At 35.2% G+C, this 25,645-nt stretch overlaps 1 protein-coding gene across 3 annotated transcripts in view; it reads right to left on the bottom strand.

The window, feature by feature from the left end:
• The window catches only part of LOC143245225 (uncharacterized), a 418,752-nt gene that overhangs the window by 179,807 nt on the left and 213,300 nt on the right, over positions 1–25,645 (bottom strand). The window lies entirely within an intron of this gene.

Raw genomic sequence — 25,645 nt, 5'->3', positions numbered from 1 at the left:
TCTAATTTTACAATTTTATTTTAGTATTCCCACTTTATTTGCACCTCTAATTTTGATAATTTTATTTTAGTATTCCCACTTTATTTACACCTCTAACTTTGACAGTTTTATTTTAGAATTTCCACTTTATTTACACCTCTAATTTTGACAGTTTTACTTTAGTATTTCCACTTTATTTACACGTCTAATTTTGATAATTTTATTTTAGTATTCCCATTTTATTTACACCTCTAATTTTGATAATTTTATTTTAGTATTCCCATTTTGTTTACACCTCTAATTTTGATAATTTTATTTTAGTATTCCCATTTTATTTACACCTCTAATTTTGATAATTTTATTTTAGTATTCCCATTTACACCTCTAATTTTGATAATTTTATTTTAGTATTTCCACTTTATTTACACCTCTAATTTTGACAGTTTTACTTTAGTATTCCCATTTTGTTTACACCTCTAATTTTGATAATTTTACTTTAGTATTTCCACTTTATTTACACCTCTACTTTTGATAATTTTATTTTAGTATTCCCATTTTATTTACACCTCTAATTTTTAATAATTTTATTTTAGTATTCCCACTTTATTTACACCTCTAATTTTTACAATCTTGTCGAGTATTCTCACCTTATTTACGCTTGTAATTTTGCCTCAGAGATATTTTGATGTAAAATTTACACTACCAAACACACAACTTTTAATTGTAATCGATAATGAGAAAAGAAGCACCGATATCAGTAAGGCTTTGTGTTGTGAGAAAAATGTAACAATATTTTAAAAACACCGATATCAGTAAGGCTTTGTGTTGTGAGAAAAATGTAACAATATTTTAAAAACACCGATATCAGTAAGGCTTTGTGTTGTGAGAAAAATGTAACAATATTTTAAAAACACCGATATCAGTAAGGCTTTGTGTTGTGAGAAAAATGTAACAATATTTTAAAAACACCGATATCAGTAAGGCTTTGTGTTGTGAGAAAAATGTAACAATATTTTAAAAACACCGATATCAGTAAAGCTTTGTGTTGTGAGAAAAATGTAACAATATTTTAAAAACACCGATATCAGTAAGGCTTTGTGTTGTGAGAAAAATGTAACAATATTTTAAAAACACCGATATCAGTAAGGCTTTGTGTTGTGAGAAAAATGTAACAATATTTTAAAAACACCGATATCAGTAAGGCTTTGTGTTGTGAGAAAAATGTAACAATATTTTAAAAACACCGATATCAGTAAGGCTTTGTGTTGTGAGAAAAATGTAACAATATTTTAAAACACCGATATCAGTAAAGCTTTGTGTTGTGAGAAAAATGTAACAATATTTTAAAAACACCGATATCAGTAAGGCTTTGTGTTGTGAGAAAAATGTAACAATATTTTAAAACACCGATATCAGTAAGGCTTTGTGTTGTGAGAAAAAATGTAACAATATTTTAAAACACCGATATCAGTAAGGCTTTGTGTTGTGAGAAAAATGTAACAATATTTTAAAAACACCGATATCAGTAAGGCTTTGTGTTGTGAGAAAAATGTAACAATATTTTAAAACACCGATATCAGTAAAGCTTTGTGTTGTGAGAAAAATGTAACAATATTTTAAAACACCGATATCAGTAAGGCTTTGTGTTGTGAGAAAAATGTAACAATATTTTAAAACACCGATATCAGTAAGGCTTTGTGTTGTGAGAAAAATGTAACAATATTTTAAAAACACCGATATCAGTAAGGCTTTGTGTTGTGAGAAAAATGTAACAATATTTTAAAACACCGATATCAGTAAGGCTTTGTGTTGTGAGAAAAATGTAACAATATTTTAAAACACCGATATCAGTAAGGCTTTGTGTTGTGAGAAAAAATGTAACAATATTTTAAAAACACCGATATCAGTAAGGCTTTGTGTTGTGAGAAAAATGTAACAATATTTTAAAAACACCGATATCAGTAAGGCTTTGTGTTGTGAGAAAAATGTAACAATATTTTAAAAACACCGATATCAGTAAGGCTTTGTGTTGTGAGAAAAATGTAACAATATTTTAAAACACCGATATCAATAAGGCTTTGTGTTGTGAGAAAAATGTAACAATATTTTAAAAACACCGATATCAGTAAGGCTTTGTGTTGTGAGAAAAATGTAACAATATTTTTCAAATAACAAAATAACCTCTTTTTGTGATATTCAAAACATAGGCAAAACTAATACGTTCGTGTATAATATCCTATAAGATACAATTTTTGGAATAATTAATGAAAATGAACGTAAGACTTCAACTTATGCGTACAACTATATCATTAGAGAAGAAACTTTTTTTGGTTATAAAACTTACCAAGATATGGTGTTCAGAGTCATGTTTTAATATAATTTGTGTTGTGATACTTAGCAGCTGAGAAGTATACACATAAAGCAACTTGTTGATTTGAATTAATAATAAAAATACACGTGTACTCGCAGAGAAAAAAATTAGGCTTCATCAGTTTTGTGCATTATTATTTCAAATAACCTGAAACTGAGTTAAACAATAGTTTAGATGTAAAAGTCAAACAAATATTTATATGTATACAATTAATGGTATTTGCCAACAATATGGATACACATAGTCTCTTTTTTTAATACAAATGTATTTCAGTATACAAACAACAATACAACTTACAGGAACGGTTATCACAAATAATAATCCATGTACAAAACATTCGGGCCTGGCATGGCCAAGCGCGCTAAGGCGTGCGACTCATAATTCGAGGGTCGCTTTTGAATTCCGGTCGTATCAAACATGCTCGCCCTTTCAGGCATGGTGGCTTTATAATATTACGGTCAATCCCACTATTCGTTGGTAAAAGAGAAGCCCAAGATTTGGCAGTGGGTGGTGATGACCAGCTGCCTTCCCTCTAGTCTTACACTGCTAAATTAGGGACGGCTAGTGCAGATAGCCCTCGTGTAACTTTGTGCGAAATTCAACACAAACAAACACACAAACAAAACCTTTACAAACAAGGTTGAAATTTCTTTCTTATCTGAAACTTTCTTGTTGTCTTATGGAGTGTTCATGGCAAGAGTTTATTTTGAGTTGATATAGGTACAATTCGTTTAACAGGGAGCTAAATAGCTCTGTGTTCTTCTTTCTTCGCTATTCACGTGCCGAGTTTTTCGCAACTAAAGTTCTGTAATGTCTTCGTAAAGATACTAATGTTTGACGTGAATCCAATGAAGTTAAATGTTTTATAATGTTCGAAATTTATAAATGTTCCTGGTCAAATATTTGAAGTTCCCTATTAATAAATATTAATCACACTTATAGTTTCCGAGATTTGTAGTATACCAATTAGAGCGAACCAATAATATATACTGTCTCTTGGTGCATCGCGTTGGTTACATTTATAGGCGTGAAGAGAGTTGTTAGAAATTTACGCATGCAACACAATACTGACGAAACACCAGTGTTTACTGCACACACATATTGTTGATTATTAGACCTGCGAATCTTCTAGAACATTAGTAAATAGGCAGGAATCTCGCAGTACAGGTTTAACACTACAAGTTACGTGCATATATAAATATAAATTTAACTTAAATATACATCATTATTAAAATAGATGTATAATAGTAAATCTATGACAGCAGCGAGAGACGTTACTGAAGTTATATCTTCTGAGAACAAAGATTCATAGGGCACACACAAAAAGTCTAGTTATTAGTTCACCTTCTGATCACATGATAAAATAGTCCAAGTTTTGAGGAGTGGTTTCGATGTAAACACTCCATATTTCCAATAGTAGGCATTGTATAGAACAAAGAAAGACAATCTAGTTAATCTAGTTGAAAAACCTTTTGTAGGAACAGATGCTGTTTATTGTCCCGCGTTTACAGTAGTTTAAGATAAATATGGTTATATCTGTTTTGATATGGCTATATCTGAACACAACGGGTCTCTCATCATCCTAGTTAAGCCTCATGTGTATATATGGCTATATAACCCTGTTGTGTAGATATGGCTATACCTGAATAACAATTAGCTTCTCATCCACCTAGTTTAACTTTCTTGTGTAAAGACAGCTATATCTGAACACAACGAATCTCCCATCCTCTCGATTTAACCCTTTTGTGAGCAGGATGACGATCAGCTTATTAAAGATACATTCATCATCACCCACCACCAACTCTTGGGCTACTCCTTTACCAACGAATAGTGGGATTGACCTTCACATTATAACGTCACATTATACTGGTAAAGTAGGGCGCTCACCGCTAATTTTTACCAACGACTGGTGGTGTTGACTCCACAACGAAAAGAATGAGTTGGGCCTTAATCATCATGTCAAGTTAAGTTTCTTATTTTCAAAGGAAAATGATTTTCTTCAGAGATGAATGAGTCCACCTTATAATGGGACGTTCGACACATTTGTTTGTAAGTAAGAACAAAGATGTGTGCATCTACTGTAGATAGTGTACGATCATTGACGTTAGCTAGCACTACAGACAACAAAAATTCCAAAAGCAGTTTAGAACCAGACAGGTAATTACTATAAATCGAATTAATTTCACTATACTTTTTAAGTTATATTTTGAATGTTGCAATTTGTTAACTAGAGAGCATAGAATACCCAGAAAGGTCAAAGAATTTGACCTCACCCTCTTTCTAATATATTCAAATCAGGCCCACGACAAATATATTTTACCTCGAGGCAGAAGAGTCAATTGCCACATACAACAGGACTGTGGACACTTTTTAACCGATTATTAACAACAGGAAATAGATATTTTTATCACAAATAGTAATTTCAAATAAAAAAATCATATATATTCTATCCTTGTGATAAGTTCTCTCTTTGTCTTCACCCTTTCGTCAACGGATTTGATTCGGATGTATTTCATAAATATTACATTTTAGGTATCGTAGTCATGTAAGTCAGAGAGTGTAGAATAACTTCACAATATTGAATGAACCACTGAATGTGTTAGCTATCACGATTACCTTTTACAGCACCTTAGAAACACAACGGTATATCTGTGGACTTCCAACACTAGGAACCGCGTTTCGATACCCGTAATTGGCATAAGATAGATATCTAACTTAATTACAAACAAGTAAACAATACTTTGTACAAGCAGTTGCGTTTGTTTTACGTTAACTAACGTCATTTCATTTTCGTTTTGAATTTCGCGCAAAGCTACACGAGGGTTTTCTGCGCTAACCGTCCCTAATTTAGCAGTGTAAGACTAGAAGGAAGGCAGCTAGTCATCACCACCCACCGCCAGCTCTTAGGCTATTCTTTTACCAACAAATAGTGAGATTGACCGTCACATTTATAATGCCCTCACGGCTGAAAGGGCATGTTTGATGCGATGGGGATTCGAACCCGGGACCCTATGACTACAAGTCGAACACCTTAACCCACATGGCCATTCCAGGTCACGTCATTTCTAACGCAAGATTACGGTAATTACTGACAGTGTACAAGTGTTCAAGTTTTTAAGAAATTAGAAGAAGAAATTACAATAATTTATTTTATTCTAAAGAGGGATGTTATGGGTATTAAATATTTAATTAAAATAAGGTACAGAACAACGTTTCGACCTTCTTAGGTCATCTTCATGTTAACAAAGAGAGTTTGCAACTGACCGTTGCTGGCCACGTCACAAAGTCGAGAGTATGAACAACAGGAGATTGCAGAGGGCGTTACAGTGAGATATTAGTTTATTAATTAATATAAGTATAAATGTGTTCCTTTATATTGAGCTTTTGTAGAAATAAGGTTTCTTGAATTTTGCGTTTGTATTTATGTCCGTACTTACTATGTTGGTGTTTTCTATGATTATGTTTGCTTATTTGATTTGCAGAGTTCAAAAGTGTGCACAGCTGTTTTTGTGGTGAGTGTGTGTTCTTTAGATCTGGTTTCTATTTTCAGCTTGTTTCTCCGATATAAAAGTCGTGGCAGTTGTTGTATTGTATTTTATATATAAATGTTGGCGTTACGTTTCTCAGTGTTGTTTTCGCATAGTATTGATTTTAGTTTTGTACGTGGTTTGTAAATAAATTTAGTGCTTACTGGAATGTTTGTTTGTTTTGAATTTTGCGCAAAGCTAATCCAGGGCTATTTGCGCTAGCCGTTCCCAATTTAGCAATGTAAGACTAGAGGGAAGGCAGCTAGTCATCACCATCCACTGCCAACTCTTGGGCTACTCTTTTACCAACGAAAATTGGGATTGACCGTCACATCAAAACGCCCCCACGGCTGGGAGGGCGAGCATGTCTACCGCGACTTGTCAAATATTTAAAGTTCCCTATTAATAAATATTAATCACACTTATAGTTTCCGAGGTTTGTAGAGCGAATTAAAGCGAACCAATAATATATACTGTCTCTTGGCGCATCGCGTTGGTTACATTTATAGGCGTGGAGAAAGTTGCCAAAAATTTACGCATGCAACACAATACTGACGAAACACCAGTGTTTACTGCACACACATATTGTTGATTATTAGACCTGCGAATCTTCTAGAACTTTAGTAAATAGGCAGGAATCTCGCAGTACAGGTTTAACACTACAAGTTACGTGCATATATAAATATAAATTTAACTTAAATATACATCATTATTAAAATAGATTTATAATAGTAAATCAATGACAGCAGCGAGAGACGTCACTGAAGTTATATCTTCTGAGAAACAAAGATTCATAGGGCACACACAAAAAGTCTAGTTATTAGTTCACCTTCTGATCATATGATAAAATAGTCCAAGTTTTGAGGAGTGGTTTCGCTGTAAACACTCCATATTTCCAATAGTAGGCATTGTATAGAACAAAGAAAGACAATCTAGTTAATCGAGTTGAAAAACCTTTTGTAAAAACAGATGCTGTTTATTGTCCCGCGTTTACAGTAGTTTAAGATAAATATGGTTATATCTGTTTTGATATGGCTATATCTGAACACAACGGGTCTCTCATCATCCCAGTTAAGCCTCATGTGTATATATGGCTATATAACCCTGTTGTGTAGATATGGCTATACCTGAATAACAATTAGCTTCTCATCCACCTAGTTTAACTTTCTTGTGTAAAGACAGCTATATCTGAACACAACGAATCTCCCATCCTCTCGATTTAACCCTTTTGTGAGCAGGATGACGATCAGCTTATTAAAGATACAGTCATCATCACCCACCACCAACTCTTGGGCTACTCCTTTACCAACGAATAGTGGGATTGACCTTCACATTATAACGTCACATTATACTGGTAAAGTAGGGCGCTCACCGCTAATTTTTACCAACGACTGGTGGTGTTGACTCCACAACGAAAAGAATGAGTTGGGCCTTAATCATCATGTCAAGTTAAGTTTCTTATTTTCAAAGGAAAATGATTTTCTTCAGAGATGAATGAGTCCACCTTATAATGGGACGTTCGACACATTTGTTTGTAAGTAAGAACAAAGATGTGTGCATCTACTGTAGATAGTGTACGATCATTGACGTTAGCTAGCACTACAGACAACAAAAATTCCAAAAGCAGTTTAGAACCAGACAGGTAATTACTATAAATCGAATTAATTTCACTATACTTTTTTAAGTTATATTTTGAATGTTGCAATTTGTTAACTAGAGGCATAGAATACCCAGAAGGTCAAAGAATTTGACCTCACCCTCTTCTAATATATTCAAATCAGGCCCACGACAAATATATTTTACCTCGAGGCAGAAGAGTCAATTGCCACATACAACAGGACTGTGGACACTTTTAACCGATTATTAACAACAGGAAATAGATATTTTTATCACAAATAGTAATTTCAAATAAAAAATCATATATATTCTATCCTTGTGATAAGTTCTCTCTTTGTCTTCACCCTTTCGTCAACGGATTTGATTCGGATGTATTTCATAAATATTACATTTTAGGTATCGTAGTCATGTAAGTCAGAGAGTGTAGAATAACTTCAAAATATTGAATGAACCACTCAATGTGTTAGCTATCACGATTACCTTTTACAGCACCTTAGAAACACAACGGTATATCTGTGGACTTCCAACACTAGGAACCGCGTTTCGATACCCGTAATTGGCATAAGATAGATATCTAACTTAATTACAAACAAGTAAACAATACTTTGTACAAGCAGTTGCGTTTGTTTTACGTTAACTAACGTCATTTCATTTTCGTTTTGAATTTCGCGCAAAGCTACACGAGGGTTATCTGCGCTAACCGTCCCTAATTTAACAGTGTAAGACTAGAAGGAAGGCAGCTAGTCATCACCACCCACCGCCAGCTCTTAGGCTATTCTTTTACCAACAAATAGTGGGATCGACCCTCACGTTTATATTGCCCTCACGGCTGAAAGGGCATGTTTGATGCGATGGGGATTCAGAACCGGGACCCTATGACTACTAGTCGAACACCTTAACCCACATGGCCATTCCAGGCCACGTCATTTCTAACGCAGGATTACGGTAATTACTGACAGTGTACAAGTGTTCAAGTTTTTAAGAAATTAGAAGAAGAAATTACAATAATTTATTTTATTCCAAAGAGGGATGTTATGGGTATTAAATATTTAATTAAAATAAGGTACAGAACAACGTTTCGACCTTCTTAGGTCATCTTCATGTTAACAAAGAGAGTTTGCAACTGACCGTTGCTGGCCACGTCACAAAGTCGAGAGAGTATGAACAACAGGAGATTATAGAGGGCGTTACAGTGAGATATTAATTTATTAATTAATATAAGTATAAATGTGTTCCTTTATATTGAGCTTTTGTAGAAATAAGGTTTCTTGAATTTTGCGTTTGTATTTATGTCCGTACTTACTATGTTGGTGTTTTCTATGATTATGTTTGCTTATTTGATTTGCAGAGTTTAAAAGTGTGCACAGCTGTTTTTTGTGGTGAGTGTGTGTTCTTTAGATCTGGTTTCTATTTTCAGCTTGTTTCTCCGATATAAAAGTCGTGGCAGTTGTTGCATTGTATTTTATATATAAATGTTGGCGTTACGTTTCTCAGTGTTGTTTTCGCATAGTATTGATTTTAGTTTTGTACGTGGTTTGTAAATAAATTTAGTGCTTACTGGAATGTTTGTTTGTTTTGAATTTTGCGCAAAGCTACTCGAGGGCTATTTGCGCTAGCCGTCCTTAATTTAGCATTGTAAGACTAGAGGGAAGGCAGCTAGTCATCACCATCCACTGCCAATTCTTGGGCTACTCTTTTACCAACGAAAATTGGGATTGACCGTCACATCAAAACGCCCCCACGGCTGGGAGGGCGAGCATGTCTACCGCGACTTGTCAAATATTTGAAGTTCCCTATTAATAAATATTAATCACACTTATAGTTTCCGAGGTTTGTAGAGCGAATTAAAGCGAACCAATAATATATACTGTCTCTTAGCGCATCGCGTTGGTTACATTTATAGGCGTGGAGAAAGTTGCCAAAAGTTTACGCATCAACACAATACTGACGAAACACCAGTGTTTACTGCACACACATATTGTTGATTATTAGACCTGCGAATCTTCTAGAACTTTAGTAAATAGGCAGGAATCTCGCAGTACAGGTTTAACACTACAAGTTACGTGCATATATAAATATAAATTTAACTTAAATATACATCATTATTAAAATAGATTTATAATAGTAAATCAATGACAGCAGCGAGAGACGTCACTGAAGTTATATCTTCTGAGAAACAAAGATTCATAGGGCACACACAAAAAGTCTAGTTATTAGTTCACCTTCTGATCATATGATAAAATAGTCCAAGTTTTGAGGAGTGGTTTCGCTGTAAACACTCCATATTTCCAATAGTAGGCATTGTATAGAACAAAGAAAGACAATCTAGTTAATCGAGTTGAAAAACCTTTTGTAAAAACAGATGCTGTTTATTGTCCCGCGTTTACAGTAGTTTAAGATAAATATGGTTATATCTGTTTTGATATGGCTATATCTGAACACAACGGGTCTCTCATCATCCTAGTTAAGCCTCATGTGTATATATGGCTATATAACCCTGTTGTGTAGATATGGCTATACCTGAATAACAATTAGCTTCTCATCCACCTAGTTTAACTTTCTTGTGTAAAGACAGCTATATCTGAACACAACGAATCTCCCATCCTCTCGATTTAACCCTTTTGTGAGCAGGATGACGATCAGCTTATTAAAGATACAGTCATCATCACCCACCACCAACTCTTGGGCTACTCCTTTACCAACGAATAGTGGGATTGACCTTCACATTATAACGTCACATTATACTGGTAAAGTAGGGCGCTCACCGCTAATTTTACCAACGACTGGTGGTGTTGACTCCACAACGAAAAGAATGAGTTGGGCCTTAATCATCATGTCAAGTTAAGTTTCTTATTTTCAAAGGAAAATGATTTTCTTCAGAGATGAATGAGTCCACCTTATAATGGGACGTTCGACACATTTGTTTGTAAGTAAGAACAAAGATGTGTGCATCTACTGTAGATAGTGTACGATCATTGACGTTAGCTAGCACTACAGACAACAAAAATTCAAAAGCAGTTTAGAACCAGACAGGTAATTACTATAAATCGAATTAATTTCACTATACTTTTTAAGTTATATTTTGAATGTTGCAATTTGTTAACTAGAGAGCATAGAATACCCAGAAAGGTCAAAGAATTTGACCTCACCCTCTTTCTAATATATTCAAATCAGGCCCACGACAAATATATTTTACCTCGAGGCAGAAGAGTCAATTGCCACATACAACAGGACTGTGGACACTTTTAACCGATTATTAACAACAGGAAATAGATATTTTTATCACAAATAGTAATTTCAAATAAAAAATCATATATATTCTATCCTTGTGATAAGTTCTCTCTTTGTCTTCACCCTTTCGTCAACGGATTTGATTCGGATGTATTTCATAAATATTACATTTTAGGTATCGTAGTCATGTAAGTCAGAGAGTGTAGAATAACTTCAAAATATTGAATGAACCACTCAATGTGTTAGCTATCACGATTACCTTTTACAGCACCTTAGAAACACAACGGTATATCTGTGGACTTCCAACACTAGGAACCGCGTTTCGATACCCGTAATTGGCATAAGATAGATATCTAACTTAATTACAAACAAGTAAACAATACTTTGTACAAGCAGTTGCGTTTGTTTTACGTTAACTAACGTCATTTCATTTTTGTTTTGAATTTCGCGCAAAGCTACACGAGGGTTATCTGCGCTAACCGTCCCTAATTTAGCAGTGTAAGACTAGAAGGAAGGCAGCTAGTCATCACCACCCACCGCCAGCTCTTAGGCTATTCTTTTACCAACAAATAGTGGGATCGACCCTCACGTTTATATTGCCCTCACGGCTGAAAGGGCATGTTTGATGCGATGGGGATTCGAACCCGGGACCCTATGACTACTAGTCGAACACCTTAACCCACATGGCCATTCCAGGCCACGTCATTTCTAACGCAGGATTACGGTAATTACTGACAGTGTACAAGTGTTCAAGTTTTTAAGAAATTAGAAGAAGAAATTACAATAATTTATTTTATTCCAAATAGGGATGTTATGGGTATTAAATATTTAATTAAAATAAGGTACAGAACAACGTTTCGACCTTCTTAGGTCATCTTCATGTTAACAAAGAGAGTTTGCAACTGACCGTTGCTGGCCACGTCACAAAGTCGAGAGTATGAACAACAGGAGATTATAGAGGGCGTTACAGTGAGATATTAATTTATTAATTAATATAAGTATAAATGTGTTCCTTTATATTGAGCTTTTGTAGAAATAAGGTTTCTTGAATTTTGCGTTTGTATTTATGTCCGTACTTACTATGTTGGTGTTTTCTATGATTATGTTTGCTTATTTGATTTGCAGAGTTCAAAAGTGTGCACAGCTGTTTTTGTGGTGAGTGTGTGTTCTTTAGATCTGGTTTCTATTTTCAGCTTGTTTCTCCGATATAAAGTCGTGGCAGTTGTTGCATTGTATTTTATATATAAATGTTGGCGTTACGTTTCTCAGTGTTGTTTTCGCATAGTATTGATTTTAGTTTTGTACGTGGTTTGTAAATAAATTTAGTGCTTACTGGAATGTTTGTTTGTTTTGAATTTTGCGCAAAGCTACTCGAGGGCTATTTGCGCTAGCCGTCCCTAATTTAGCATTGTAAGACTAGAGGGAAGGCAGCTAGTCATCACCATCCACTGCCAACTCTTGGGCTACTCTTTTACCAACGAAAGTGGGATTGACCGTCACATCAAAACGCCCCCACGGCTGGGAGGGCGAGCATGTCTACCGCGACTTGTCAAATATTTGAAGTTCCCTATTAATAAATATTAATCACACTTATAGTTTCCGAGGTTTGTAGAGCGAATTAAAGCGAACCAATAATATATACTGTCTCTTGGCGCATCGCGTTGGTTACATTTATAGGCGTGGAGAAAGTTGCCAAAAATTTACGCATGCAACACAATACTGACGAAACACCAGTGTTTACTGCACACACATATTGTTGATTATTAGACCTGCGAATCTTCTAGAACTTTAGTAAATAGGCAGGAATCTCGCAGTACAGGTTTAACACTACAAGTTACGTGCATATATAAATATAAATTTAACTTAAATATACATCATTATTAAAATAGATTTATAATAGTAAATCAATGACAGCAGCGAGAGACGTCACTGAAGTTATATCTTCTGAGAAACAAAGATTCATAGGGCACACACAAAAAGTCTAGTTATTAGTTCACCTTCTGATCATATGATAAAATAGTCCAAGTTTTGAGGAGTGGTTTCGCTGTAAACACTCCATATTTCCAATAGTAGGCATTGTATAGAACAAAGAAAGACAATCTAGTTAATCGAGTTGAAAAACCTTTTGTAGGAACAGATGCTGTTTATTGTCCCGCGTTTACAGTAGTTTAAGATAAATATGGTTATATCTGTTTTGATATGGCTATATCTGAACACAACGGGTCTCTCATCATCCTAGTTAAGCCTCATGTGTATATATGGCTATATAACCCTGTTGTGTAGATATGGCTATACCTGAATAACAATTAGCTTCTCATCCACCTAGTTTAACTTTCTTGTGTAAAGACAGCTATATCTGAACACAACGAATCTCCCATCCTCTCGATTTAACCCTTTTGTGAGCAGGATGACGATCAGCTTATTAAAGATACAGTCATCATCACCCACCACCAACTCTTGGGCTACTCCTTTACCAACGAATAGTGGGATTGACCTTCACATTATAACGTCACATTATACTGGTAAAGTAGGGCGCTCACCGCTAATTTTTACCAACGACTGGTGGTGTTGACTCCACAACGAAAAGAATGAGTTGGGCCTTAATCATCATGTCAAGTTAAGTTTCTTATTTTCAAAGGAAAATGATTTTCTTCAGAGATGAATGAGTCCACCTTATAATGGGACGTTCGACACATTTGTTTGTAAGTAAGAACAAAGATGTGTGCATCTACTGTAGATAGTGTACGATCATTGACGTTAGCTAGCACTACAGACAACAAAAATTCCAAAAGCAGTTTAGAACCAGACAGGTAATTACTATAAATCGAATTAATTTCACTGTACTTTTTAAGTTATATTTTGAATGTTGCAATTTGTTAACTAGAGAGCATAGAATACCCAGAAGGTCAAAGAATTTGACCTCACCCTCTTCTAATATATTCAAATCAGGCCCACGACAAATATATTTTACCTCGAGGCAGAAGAGTCAATTGCCACATACAACAGGACTGTGGACACTTTTAACCGATTATTAACAACAGGAAATAGATATTTTTATCACAAATAGTAATTTCAAATAAAAAATCATATATATTCTATCCTTGTGATAAGTTCTCTCTTTGTCTTCACCCTTTCGTCAACGGATTTGATTCGGATGTATTTCATAAATATTACATTTTAGGTATCGTAGTCATGTAAGTCAGAGAGTGTAGAATAACTTCACAATATTGAATGAACCACTGAATGTGTTAGCTATCACGATTACCTTTTACAGCACCTTAGAAACACAACGGTATATCTGTGGACTTCCAACACTAGGAACCGCGTTTCGATACCCGTAATTGGCATAAGATAGATATCTAACTTAATTACAAACAAGTAAACAATACTTTGTACAAGCAGTTGCGTTTGTTTTACGTTAACTAACGTCATTTCATTTTCGTTTTGAATTTCGCGCAAAGCTACACGAGGGTTTTCTGCGCTAACCGTCCCTAATTTAGCAGTGTAAGACTAGAAGGAAGGCAGCTAGTCATCACCACCCACCGCCAGCTATTAGGCTATTCTTTTACCAACAAATAGTGAGATTGACCGTCACATTTATAATGCCCTCACGGCTGAAAGGGCATGTTTGATGCGATGGGGATTCGAACCCGGGACCCTATGACTACAAGTCGAACTCTTTAACCCACATGGCCATTCCAGGTCACGTCATTTCTAACGCAGGATTACGGTAATTACTGACAGTGTACAAGTGTTCAAGTTTTTAAGAAATTAGAAGAAGAATTTACAATAATTTATTTTATTCTAAAGAGGGATGTTATGGGTATTAAATATTTAATTAAAATAAGGTACAGAACAACGTTTCGACCTTCTTAGGTCATCTTCATGTTAACAAAGAGAGTTTGCAACTGACCGTTGCTGGCCACGTCACAAAGTCGAGAGAGTATGAACAACAGGAGATTGTAGAGGGCGTTACAGTGAGATATTAGTTTATTAATTAATATAAGTATAAATGTGTTCCTTTATATTGAGCTTTTGTAGAAATAAGGTTTCTTGAATTTTGCGTTTGTATTTATGTCCGTACTTACTATGTTGGTGTTTTCTATGATTATGTTTGCTTATTTGATTTGCAGAGTTCAAAAGTGTGCACAGCTGTTTTTGTGGTGAGTGTGTGTTCTTTAGATCTGGTTTCTATTTTCAGCTTGTTTCTCCGATATAAAGTCGTGGCAGTTGTTGCATTGTATTTTATATATAAATGTTGGCGTTACGTTTCTCAGTGTTGTTTTCGCATAGTATTGATTTTAGTTTTGTACGTGGTTTGTAAATAAATTTAGTGCTTACTGGAATGTTTGTTTGTTTTGAATTTCGCGCAAAGCTAATCCAGGGCTATTTGCGCTAGCCGTTCCTAATTTAGCAATGTAAGACTAGAGGGAAGGCAGCTAGTCATCACCATCCACTGCCGACTCTTGGGCTACTCTTTTACCAAAGAATTGGCCGTCACATTATAACGCCCCCACGGCTGAAAGGGCGAGTATGATTGGTGCGACTGGGATTACGAGTCGAACGCCTTAACACGCTTGGCCATGCCGGGCCTACTGGAATGTTACGTTTTGTTGTATTTCCAAATGTTTGTTATTTAATCACTAAAATCAGTAACACAGAGTTTGTAACAGTGTAAGGATTTATAGTTACTTGTTTCGTTGAACTTATTATTGTTTGTTTGGTCCTCACTGTTTTTTGATCAAGGTATTCGTGTATAATTTTTCTGTACAAAACGAAAATCCATACTATATAAAAATTACACTGAAAATTGCAACGCCAGTACTATTTATAAAATGCAATACAACAGCTGTTACGACTTTTATATCGAGAAAACAAGCAGAACAATGGAAACCAGCTTTAAAAAAAATACAATAAAAAACACCTGAGCATATTTTTTACGGTTTTCTCTTCTAAACTTACAATTAATTATTTTTTTATTATTTTTATATTATATCTTCTTTACTTTTACTTCCTTCTTCTCTCTCTCGTTCGTTTTCATCCTTCTTTTTTATTTTCACGTTAGTCTTAGCATGGCCAGATGGTGAGGGCGCTCGACCCGTAATTTGAGGGTTGCAGGTTCGAATCCCCATCACACGAAACCTGCTTGCCTTTTTAGCTGTGAGGGCTTTATAAATACGCAATTAATCCCAGTATTCATTGGTAAAAAGAGTAGCTCAAGGGTTGGCGGTGGGTGATGATGATTAGCTGCTTTCCCTCTAGTATTACGCTGCTAAATTTAGGGACGGTTATAGTAGATAGTCCTAGTGAAGCTTTGCGCGAAATTAACAAAAACAAACAAATAAATAAACTTTCTCATGTTGCTTTTAAATATTAAGCCCACAAGGACGTTAAAATCACGATAGGGGCATAGAAAAATAAATTTCTGGCCAGCCAGCTTATATCTGTCTCTGAACGTCGGCTCGGGACCAGATAAATTCAAACCAAAAAAATGCTACGAGCACTGCTCGTAGAAGGCCTAACGTCTAACTGCGACGCCACCTACAAACTCTTACTTTTTCACATTCTCGACCCCAAGACGCGCCCAGCAATGTTCAGTTGCAATCTCTCTGTGATAACGTGATCGAAGAAGGCCTAAACGTTGTTCTGTACTTTATTCTAATTAAAAATATAATATCCATACCAGCCGTCTTTAGAATACATTTTACTTCAAGTGGGTTTCTTAGTTTATGGACAATAATTTATTATTTTGTGGATCATTTGAAAACTTTACTACAAACAAAACGAGAAATTTCGTTTATTATGTAAAACCAATAAAACATCTTGCAGTTCTGTAGTATGATCTCAATTTCTGAACTAACAAGTTTCGTATTTGTAAATAATAATAATCCAAGACGAGGTTAACGTTCAAACAAACTGAACTCCATTTGAAAATCTTATCTTTCACGCTAATCAAACTACTATCTCGATTTCAGTTTGAAGCCACAACTGGAAACACAATTTTTAAATTTTGTGACATAAATAACCAATAAAAACTAAAAAAAAAAACGTTTTTAATTGGCCTACACATAAGACACTTGATAACAAAGTGCTATATTCTTCCGAGTGTTATTCTATAACTCAAATTTTCTTCTAGATGTTCCAGGATTACTTACTTACCATGTCATTATCAACACGAACATTAAATACACACTTGTTAAGGCCAGTACGCTTGAAAAAAGTCAAAATACTTTTAAGCCAGTCGATACATAAAACAACTACTTAATATGCATCACGTCACGTTTTTTGTTGTTGTTTTTTTTTGTAAAATTATAAACATAAAATACTTTTCTTCGTGAGCTTTCAGCCTGCATACTGGAGTCTTCTACGCAGTAATTTATGTACGTTAAGAGATTTAGCATGTTAAGTTCCTGTGAATTTTGAAGCAAAAAAAGTGGAAGTTATTTGCATTTATTTCTTTATAGAATTCTTTATTAACTTTATTAACCACCGCATATCTGCAGCTATTTCAATAATGCAATGTTCCAACTACAGGTGTATTCATGTAGAATTTCCTAGAGTTATTCTCGTACATATGACATCTGTTACTAAATCATGTTCAGATCGAAATATTGCATTAAGGTTGAATACACAGTTCCGGTTAAATACAAATCAGCCAAAAAAGAAACACCTGCCTCACGTTTGTTTGATACGAGGTCCAGATAATGTTTCTGTATTACGTGAACCGGCTATGGTTTTCGAGAACTCAGACAGTTAATTCGAGGATTAATGGTTCGCGTCCCGTTGTAAAAAAACAAAACAAAAAGCATGTTGACGATGGACGCTGTTGAGTGGTTCAATTTGTTCATCCTTTGCTTACGTTTAATTAACAGTAACTCTGACCGTTCCTAATTATGAAATGATAAATTGATTAGAGGATTTGGTTTGGTTTGAATTTCGCGCAAAGCTGCTCTAGGAGCATCTGCGCTAGCCGTCCATAATTTAGCAGTGTAAGATTAAAGGGAAGGCAGCTAGAAATAATCGGTTACCGCCAACTCTTGGGCTACTTATTTACTAACTGATAGGGAGATTGACCGTAACATTTATAGCGCTCCCACAGCTGCAAGAGTGAGCATGTTTGGTGTGACGAGGATTCGAACCCGCAACCTTCAGATTACGTGTCGAGTGCCTTAACCACCTGGCCATGCCGGGGCCTAACTAGAGGAAGGGGCTATTCAACAACATTCATATCTATAACTTGTCTAACTGATAATTGGTAATGATTGTCACTTTTATAACACCATTACATTTTCAATATATGAAGAGTAATCTTTAGCAGTGACGAGACTCAAACATCGGGCCTTTATTTGCATAAAGTACTTTTAGTTTATTACCAAATTTACACCGGTTGAATATGTTATATTAAGAAGATTCTGCAGTCTCGCCACATCGCATAGTCCATGTTGTAACGTCCGGTCGTACGCTGTCTGACTACTATGCATTTTATCAATATTCCTGCTGCATAGTTTACATGGCGAAAGGTTTCATCGCAAGTCTGTCATGTCCAAAGCAAACTGTGCTTATCTGCTGGCTTTTCATAGCCTATATGCTATACGCGAACTTCGGTTTTTTTTCTCCTGGTGACAAGCATAATTCTAATAATTGTTCACCAGCTTGTAAAAGGTGTACACACTATAATAATTTTGGGTAGTTTATGAGCTATACTTTGTTTTTGTCCTCGGTTCTGAACTACTTACCCAAAGTAAAACAACCACACGGTGTCACCTTACCACCCACTCTAAGAGATTGACTGTGACTCTGCTAACTCACAGACAGTTTGCAGAGCCAACTCACGCCCATCATTAAGTATATAGACGCATAATTAAAATAAGAAAAATAATCTCTTTATTGCATTATTTTATACTATGAGTATCTGAATTAAAATTTCACGGGAAATCCGTATCACGAACTAATAGAAAATGTCCGTCGAAATTGGAAGGAGCATAATGAATCTTTCATATGTTGTAATTTCTTTCTAGCTAGCCCTCCAGTGGCACGGATTTACAATGCTAGTAACCAGGTTTGATACCTGTGGTAAGCAGAGCAAAGATAGCCCATTGTGTACCTTTGTGCTAAATAAAAACAAACAAACGCCTTTCTGGCTAAGTTCTAAATAATTCTGATAAAACAACAACACATGATGATACAAATTTATTAGTAGTCGTTTGAAAACAAACTAGAATAATTTAATTTTACTTACACGAAGATGTGTTGGATATCTCGTTTTTGACATTCATGGCTTATATTTTATTTTGTTAGGTCAAGGCTTACATAACAAAATAAATAAGTTAAACTTAGTGATTAAAATTGAAAATATAATGCAAAATCAGTTATTCATTCTCAACTAGCGACTCAAACATAATTAAACGTATTTTAGCTTCACCATACCTGAAATTTATTCTCGTGTAAATATAAGTAAAAATGTTTGGATGGATCTCGTTACCTATGTATTTGCCCTTTAGTGGATCAGATGTAATTTCGATACCCGTCGTGGGCACACAAAAAATAGTCTATTGTGTGCCTTTGTGCTAGCAATAAACGAACATTTAAGTCTAGAATTGACTACATGACTGGTAACTAACTCAGAGAAATAGAACCTCGAATTTTTGCGTTATAAGCTATTAGTTATATTATTTCTATTCGTACTCACAGCATGTGTACACCATTAATATATGTTCTTCACGCTAGGGGCTATTTCAGTTTAAATAAAGTTTAAAGATACCTTTATTGCTTTAAATTTAACTTTTATAAAAAAAATCACCTAATGTTACGTTAAAGTTTCTGAAATGCTACTGATTTTACTTTTCAACTTTGGATATATACAGTTAACACAAAGAATCAATTTTTAACCAGAAATAATCCAGTATTTTTTAGAATTAGCATCGGGTTTAATATTAGATGACTGTTTGTTTGTTGAATTTTGCGTAAAGTAACTCCAGGGCTATCTACATTAGCACCTTCGGTCTAAGCAGGTGGTTAGGGCACTTCAATCACAATCTAAAAGTAGCAGGTTCGAATCCACAATATACCAAACATGCTCGACCTTTCAGCCGTGGGTACGTTATAATGTTACATTCAATCCCGCAATTAGTTGGTAAAAAAGTAGCCTAAGAGTTGGCGGTGGATGGTGATGACTAGCTGCCTTCTCTCTAGTTTTACACTGCTAAATAAGGGATGGCTAGCGCAAATAGCCCTCGTGTAGCTTTGTGCGAAATTCTAAAACAAACAACCTACGCTAGCTGTCCCTAATATTGAAACGATAAAGTAGAGGAAAACTACTAGTAATCACAGTCCACCACCAACTAATCTTTACCAACGAATAATGGATTTACCACAACATTATAGCAAGCCTGTGGCTGTTTCGTTTTTGTTACACACTGAGCCAGGGGCGTAGATCCTGGGGTGATGGAAGGTTACATCCCCCCTTCATTTTAAGTGGGGATATGGTGCATACAATCATCCCCTCTACAGTTTGGTCTGTTGAATTGTTTTTTTTTGCATCACAGGCCTACAAATTGTGTGTTTGTTCTTGTGATTCTCGTGTTCTTACCGATCGAATTACATAATTAGGCCTAGATGTAGGCTTTTTAAGTAGCCGAAATGTACATCTTTAATATAGGCGTGCTTCTAAGCTTTTCGATCTAAGCGATAGTTCTTAAGTATCAGTCAGTATGCCTAAATATACATGCAAGTATCGTGGCAACAAGATTACTCTGTGACTGCATGTTTATAGCTTTCAGGTTCACGTAATCAGAGATTACCAATTTGCAAATTGAACAGTCGACATAAGTGGTTGCAAAAATCATCCCCCCCCCATCGGGTGTAAAAACATCTACGCCCCTGAACTGAGCTATTTATGTCATATCCACCACGGGTATCAAAACCAAATTCTTAGCTAAATAAGTCTAGAAGATAGATCTCGTTATCTATGTGTTTGCCCTTTAGTGGATCATATTTAATTTCGATACTCGCTGTGGGCACACAAAGATAGTCCGTCAGGGTTATAATGTGTATAACAGCATAAATACGTGATTCAACATTAAATTTTTCTTTTCACTTCACCAGTCTTTAAAGTTTATTTGGTGGGTAAAATTCCTTGAAATATGAGTAAGCAGTTCAGTGCATGATCAGAACAAATGTTTCTTGTTGTCGTTGCTACTCCTTATAGCAATAGTCATGCAACATTGTTTAAAAGGTAAAGGGTTCAAATGTAAGGTTTTCATGTCCAAAGCATGAAAGTCTTCTCTTCTTGCCTTCCATAACCACTCTATTGTACATGAATGTCAATTTTCTAACCTCCCTATCAATACTGTGATGGTAGAAATCCACAGGTCCTGCGCCCAACGACTTGAAATTTACATGTTGGTATGAAAAGGTATAAACACTGAGGTATACGATGGTTGATCAGAATGGTGACTGGAAACTTTATCTTGATTTATTCATATCGTTTTTGTTTCGTTTCCGGACGAATACATTTCTCGATTTTGTTGCGTATGAGAAATGTAGACGGATTTTACCACTGACCTTTGCGTTCGTGCATGTTCAGCTTTTAAAAAGACGTCACACTTCGTTAACCATGGCATCGGTACGACTTGTTGCAGGTCTCTTTCTGGGAGATCTTAGGTTCCCAACTTGATCCATATTCTCGTTTTCCAATTTCATGAAATTCAAGAGATATCGCCGTCTTGGAAATTCTTAAACCACCGATCTTTATGGTTCGAGTGTATAAATATTTTGCTGTTACATTTCATTTCCGAAAGAACGATCAATATTGGGTGGCATCGCACTACACGTGGACACTAAATTATGTAAAAAATGTATTTCCAATGTATGCAATTCACTTCTGAAACTAACAGAAAAAAACACGATAGTTGCTCTATTCATAACATATTAGGAAAATTAGATATAAATACTAGAAATATGATAATGTTATCGCATTTTGAGTTAATTTCGGTGGCCATCAAAAACAATGTTAAGCTATTAACATATTATATGCACTTCACCATTGGACGACTGTAGTTTCGTTGGTTTGTTGCCTCAATCTGTGATGATGGTGTTGTTTTGAATTAAGCACAAAGCTACACAATGGGCTATCTGTGCTCTGCCCACCACGGGTATCGAAACTCGGTTTTCAGCGTTGTAAGTCCGCAGACATACCGCTGAGCCACTGTAAGGGGGGCTTTAAAATCTGTGTGTGTGTTTTCTTATAGCAAAGCTACATTAGGCTATCTGCTGAGCCCACCATCGAATAATTTACGTCATCTATGTCACGGGTTATATTTTCGGTGTTATAATTGGTCAAAGGAAACAAAATATGCGACATAATTATTGAACAAACTTTGTTATGCGTATTTAATTTTTTTTTTAAAGTTACTTGTAAAAGAAATGTGGGAGTACAAACGTTGTGATTTACGTCACACAAAATAAGATTGAGCAGGTAGCCAAGTTGTTTTGCGCCATAAAATGCCAAACCTACTCACATTCACCCATAAAATAAGAATACGTTTAAAAAAAAAAAACGTTATTCGATAAACAGGATCTACTTAAAGAAGTTAATAATAAAAAACGTGATCGAAGAAAACCAAAAGGCTCCCAACTGCTGGTCTCTCATAAATTTAAAATAAAAACAATAATCAATTCGGAAGAACCATCGCACGTTCCGGAAATACCACTAAATCAAATACTAAGTGAAGTCCTTTCCTATTACTAGGTTGCTCATAGAAAATTCTTATTGATTAAGCAGCCACTTTGAACTCCAGTTACTATTTAATATTATGACCCCGGAACCAGTGAGAAACAAACTCATTTCCTGACACCTGCCGAAAGCAGTAAGAGATAGAAGTCCTTATATGAGGGAAAGCTTTGCCTGGTTTGTTTTGAATTTCGCGAAAATCTACATGAGGGCTATTTGCGTTAGCTGTCCCTAATTTAGCAATCTATGACTAGAGGAAAGTCAGCTTGTCATCACCACCCACCGCCAGCTCTTGGGCTACTCTTTTACCAACGAATAGTTGGATTGACAGAACATTACAGTGCATATTTAGTGGGGTAGGGATTCGAACCCGCGACCCTCAGTGAAGGAAGGTAAACAGTCAGAGCCACCCTAACAACTGCCATCTATGCTAAAAGCTTGACTAACTTTCTTAACGCAACCACAGCTGAAAGTTCGAGGAATCTTTTGTCGTGTCACATGGAGATGAACCCGGATATCTCGCTTCGAAATTCAGACCTCTTCCACACAACCAGTCCTCGCCCGTGAAATTTAAACAAAGATTTCTTGCACTTCGTAAATAAATGTTATTAATATTTCTTAATCGCTAAATGTATTTACAAAATATCTATTGAAAAGTTTGCTTTGTATACTAAATCCTGTGAAGAACCTCGAAAGTTCACACAAAAAACGAATAGTTTTTTATTCATAAGTTACTACAACTGCCTCCTGGTGTCACTTTTCCCAATCTAATAAACCTTAATTGAAAATTTACATAAGTTATTTAATAAAGCATGATCACCTTCTATAGTCTGAGCTAAAACGTACTTAAGGTCGTTAAGAGACCAGTTGTATAACAAGGCTATCTTGAATATTAAGCACAAAGCTACACAATGTGCTATTTGTGCTCTGCTCAGCACGGGTATCGAAGCCAGGATTATAGTATTTTAAGTTATCTGAACCACTGGTGGGAGATTTGGTTCATATTTGCCTGTAGTTACTCAACGGATACATGCGCTAGTAATCCCAATTTTCTATCTGACAGACAACAGAGAAACCAGATAATCAACAGTGCACTCTGCCAACTCTCAGAATACTTTAGTCGAAAATCTAAATTTGACCGTCATTCTCATAACACACTCACGGCCCCAAAGTACGAAATGTGATTTTTGCGAGGCAACAGGACGTTAACTTAAATTGGCTACATATTTCTGACACGTTAACCACTTGGCCATGCTTGTTGAAATAAAAACAAAAAAACTTTCGAACGTGCAGACAAGATTCGAGAGTTGAAGTTTAATAAACAGAATGTCATTCAAACTGACATAGAATCATAGTTCTTCTGAACAAAGATTCTGTGTTATTTTCCGTTTCATATTTACGGGAAGATCAAGACAAAAATGCAGAGTTTATTTAATAATCTGTTTGCACAAAAAAGACAAAATACCCAATTTCACTAACACGTAATTTTCTATACCCAAGTTTAAAAAAAATTGCGATACAGGCATTTAATATAATCTTATGGAGAAATGATCGATATTAATGTTTTGTACCACATTACTCTACAGATTTACCACGCTAAAATCAGGGGTTCGATTCCCCTCGATGCACTCAGTAGATAGCCCGATGCGGATTTGCTATAACAAAACACACACACCCATTTCAGTCCTACTGCAGAAGTTAATCAATATATAAAAGAAAAACACGAGTATTTAATCAATTGTTTTCAGTGACAAGTCAGTAGAAATCATATTTCACTGGGTGTTTGCGATTTCTGAATTTTGCTGGCTTTGGACACTCATGAAACAAGAGAGTTTAAACACATAAACAGTACTTTATTGACTGTTTATAACGATTTGTAAATTTTTTCTGCTTTGTATACTCACAGAACAAGTTGGTTTAAATATATAAACAGTCCTTTATTGGGTGTTCATAAAGAAATTACGATTTTGCTGGCTTCACACACTTACCAAAAGGTCAAAGTAAAAGTATAACAGTACTCTGTTGGGTGTTTATTATGACTAGTGGCTTCATACACACACACAGAACAAGTCAGTGTAAACATTTCAACACTACCTGACTGGATGTTTATAATGATTTTAAACTTGATGTACTCAGATATAGAAAGGCATCTTTACACTGCTTTCTTCAACCTCAACTAAAACAGGCTCTACAATACAATAAATATCCCAGTTTTTTGCATTCTGCACAGAACCTCATTGGTACAGCTTACACAGAAGCAGTGCTTAACATTGGTACAGTTACACAGAAGCAGTGCTTAACTTCACATGCGTAAACAGATAGTGATAATGAGTGTTGGAAGGCAACAGTTTAAACGTTATTAAAGTCTTACCTATTTTGATGTGGTTGTACGAGGGTCTCGAAGATGACACAATCAGAGGAAATTCACAAAGCAAGTAAAGAAGTCTTAAAATTACCCATATTTCTGCCTTTAGATTTAAATAAATAAAAGAACTGGTCTGGTTCTCAGGTCTGACAATAATTAAAGTAGTATCCAGAAATCAACTGACAGGAGTAATATTTACATGTGTGGGTTGTTAGAATATTTAGCTTTAGAAATCAGCCCGATATATTTTTTCCCCCTCGATGTATGTGGGTAAACGTTTTGCTTCCACAAACTTGTAACAAGTTTACTTGATATTAAATCAGTCACCTTGCTCAAGTCAGTAAGAGACATGATTAAAACAACTCTTATTTGAAACATTTAACTTGTTTATAAGGTAATGAAGGATTTTGTTTTTTTGAGAAACACCATAATTTAATAATTCTGCTAACAAAAGACAATCATAACAATTACCAACCATTAGTGTCCATAATATAGTAACCAACGAATAATAAGTATTTTAAAACTAAAACAAAATTCACATGATCAATCTTTTAACTATGACAGTTTCCCCACTCACACATCTTGAGAAATGTTGAAATTGGCATTTCTTGTAGCATACTCATTTATTAAAAAAACAAAGGAAAAGCATTTTGTCAGGACTATTCTTTCAACACAGATTACAAGGTGGGTTTTAACATTCAATACACACACATGATGAAACAAAACACTTCAAACTTGGTAAAATAAATGTTAACAGCATACACTTTATAAACACTATATTACCTTTTAGCATGTCAGTTTAATGTACATGATATCGGAAAAAA

The sequence above is a fragment of the Tachypleus tridentatus genome, chromosome 2, assembly GCF_004210375.1.
Source record: "Tachypleus tridentatus isolate NWPU-2018 chromosome 2, ASM421037v1, whole genome shotgun sequence".
NCBI classification, from domain to species: Eukaryota; Metazoa; Arthropoda; class Merostomata; order Xiphosura; family Limulidae; genus Tachypleus; species Tachypleus tridentatus.
This window is presented reverse-complemented; position numbering and strand designations above follow the sequence as displayed.